Source organism: Gorilla gorilla, chromosome 22, assembly GCF_029281585.2.
Source record: "Gorilla gorilla gorilla isolate KB3781 chromosome 22, NHGRI_mGorGor1-v2.1_pri, whole genome shotgun sequence".
NCBI lineage: Eukaryota > Metazoa > Chordata > Mammalia > Primates > Hominidae > Gorilla > Gorilla gorilla.
In genome coordinates, this window is record NC_073246.2 from 2,593,131 (window position 1) to 2,596,508 (window position 3,378).

Below are 3,378 nucleotides of genomic sequence, written 5' to 3' on the forward strand. Positions count from 1 at the left end.
GCGGAAGCAAAGGACTACCGTGTCTGGAAAACAATGGGAAAAATATCTTTACCTTAAAAATACACACACAAGCCCAGAGAAGACACATTGAAGACCCTGTTAATGAAGCACCAGGATGTACAGCCTCACTGATTGTTGTATTATCTTGTAGTAAGAAAGTTTGTACATACTACATTACACAGTTGTTTTATAAATTTCTGAATCTCATCAAAAGATTGCAGGGCATACAGAAAAGGACGAAAACATGTCCCAGTTGAAGAAATAAAGTAAACCTACAAATATTGACCTTTAAAAATCTTTGTTGACTTTTAAAGGTCAAAATCTATAGGTTTATTCTTTGTTGTTGTTGTTTTCGCATTATATAATTTTAAAAATCAAAATAATTATCAAAGCTCCTTAATGACATGGACAGTCCTCCGGTCCACAGGGCCCCGGCAAGGGAGAAGCCTTGACACCATGAGGGACAACCAGGTAGACTCCCAACCCACGCCCGAGGCTCAGAGCAGGAGCAGGGACCTGGCTGCACCAGGCCGAAGCCGCCTCCATGCCCAGCGGTCGCGGACTCCAGGAGCTCCAGACCTGGGGTCGTGGTGAGATTTGTTGATTGACTGCGCTGTGGTGGCTGAGTTGCAAGCAAATGGGTTTCATCACCTTAAATGGTTTTGAACCAATGAAGCTATATTCCCTTAAAAAGACGGACAGCCCATCGTGTGAACTATAGAGTTTGTGAACAAATTTATATTGGGTTCATAGTGGCATCATGCACACAGACTCCTGCGAGTTCCCCTAAGTTCTTAGAGGACTGCTTTGCCTTTTGATCTGCAAAGTTCCGTAAAGAATGGCCCTTGTGGATAAGCGCTAAGTCAAGAGACAGCGATTGGATAGATTTTGTGAAGGAATTCGCCCCCAGATCATGAAAGACCCCCTAAGCCCAGGCTCACTGGCAGCGTTCCTGGTCGGCTGTGACTGCACTGTGTACATGCCCATCCTGAAGGACCTGGCCACCGTGGCCTTCTGTGGTGCAGTCCACGCAAGAGATCCACGAGAAAGTTCTAAACGGAGCCGGGGGAGCCATGATGTACCACAGAATCACCTCACCAGGGAGGATCTGGCAAATATCAAGGCCTTGAGGGTGATCGTGGGGGTGGACAGTGGCTATGACAACGTGGACATCAAGGCTGCTAGTGAGCTCAGAATTGCTGTGTGAAACATCCCGTCCGCAGCCGTGGAAGAGACAGCCAATTCCACCAACTGCCACATTCTCAACATATACCAGAGGAATGTGGTACATGGCTGTACCAGGCACTGTGGGAAGGCAAGCGGGTTCAGAGCATGGGGCAGATCTGCGAGGTGGCCTCGGGAGTGGCCCGCGTTCATGGGAAGACGCTGGACCTCATCGGCTAGGGTCGCACGCAGCAGGCTTTTGTAGTTCCAGCCACAGCTTTTGGATTCAGCGTCATATTTTATTACCCCTACTTACAGGATGGGATCGAGCAGTCCCTAGGCATGCAGAGGGTCTGCACCCTGCAGGATTGGCTGTATCAGAGCGACTGCGTCTCCTTGCACTGCAGTCTCAACGAACATAAGCACCATCTCATCAATGACTTTACCATAAAGCAGATGAGGCAGGGAGCATTCCTTGTGAACGCAGCCCGTGGTGGCCTGGTGGACGAGAAAGCCTTAGCACAGGCCCTCAAGGAAGGCAGGATACGAGGGGCGGTCCTCGACGTGAATGAGTCGCAGCCCTTTAGCTTTGCTCAGGGTCCGTTGAAAGATGCCCCCAATCTCATCTGCACTCCTCACACTGCCTGCTACAGCCAGCAGGTGTCACTGGAGATGAGGGAGGCAGCTGCCACCGAGATCCGCCGAGCCATCACGGGTCGTATCCCAGGAAGCTTAAGAAACTGTGTGAACAAGGAATTCTTTGTCACATCTGTGCTTTGGTGGGAAATAGACCAGCAAGCAATTCATCCAGGCATCGTGGGCGGGGCTCCAGGAGGAATTCCTGCATCCATGGAAGGGATCTTCCCTGGAGACATCCCGGTGACTTGCAAACTCCCGACAGTGGCACATCCTTCGCAAGCGCCCTCTCCCAACCAGCCCTCAAACACGGGGACAATCGAGAGCACCCCAACGAGAAATAACAGACAATGCCGGAAGGTAATCATTCAGATACACTTGGGAACAAGAGACAGTGAAAAATTGATAAACTAAGAGAAAAAGAATCTGACGCTCTTTTTAGCTGATTCTGGACATATGCTCATTGGTATTTCAGTGTTAAAACTACAAGAGCTAGAAAACTGAAGATGTCGTCTGCTTACGGAAGCTCTGAAAGACTAGGGTGTGATTTATTAACCACCAACTTCCGTTGTTGTGTGTTTAGTTTTTCATCTGTGCGTCAAATCACAAAGAATAAATACAACTTCTTCCTTTATCAGTCCCTTGGGCACAGCAGGTCAGGAACACCCTGCTTAGAATGTTGCATCAAGACTTCAAACCGCAAAATAAAAACCATGAGGAGGAAATCCCCATCTTGTGACCTGAGTCACTTCAGTCTACAGGGACTGTTTACCGCTTTTTGCTAATCGGAAGATCACATTACTAGAAAATGTGGAGTAAACTATTTGCCTGTGGTAGACATCGGCACGCATGTGATTGAAGACAGTACCGGCTCCTGTACAGAGAAGCATCTCTCACATCTGAACTGCATACTGAGCGGACCAGTTGGTTGTAAGTTCAGTAAAAGCCTCCGATAATGCCAAAAAAAAAAAAAAAAAAAAGTAATAAGTTTCACTCACTGTTTGTAATCAAGTATATTTTCTCAGTTTCAGATCCTCTGTTATTTTATTGAGTGGAAAGTCTTGCACTAAAAGGGTTCAAGAAAAATAATATTGCATTTTCTTATGTCACAGGGAACACTTTAAATGGTAACTTGTCAGATGGTCTATGAACAAACCCCCTTTTTAACACACTGATAAAGTCTTCTCTTCTTCACGTTGTGTTTTATACAAGAACACTTCATACGTATTCGATGTGACTGATTTTAACAAATTCTATTAGATTTGCATCAATTAGTTACATGTTCTATTCATAGTCTTTTGTGAATCATTGTCTTTTTGTTTAAAAAGATGGCCTATTTTGATCCTTTGATTAGGTACATCCCCGTTTTCGTAAGAAAAGAAAAATTTTTAAAATTGTCCCAAACAGAAAAATAATGGCTATCAGAAGTACGTTTTGTTTTAGTGTACTGCGAATTACCGTTACTGTAGTTGTTTATTGTAAAGATGGACATTTAGCATTCAGTGCAGTTTTCAATAAAATGTAATTAGAAAAAACTGCTTAATGAACAAAAACAGAACATAGACAACAAAAGAATAT

General features: G+C 45.1%; 1 pseudogene; it reads left to right on the forward strand.

Moving 5' to 3' along the window:
* The first annotated feature begins 838 nt into the window (after window positions 1-838).
* LOC129530477 (C-terminal-binding protein 2-like) lies at window positions 839-2,713 on the forward strand (annotated as a pseudogene).
* Window positions 2,714-3,378: the final 665 nt, after the last annotated feature.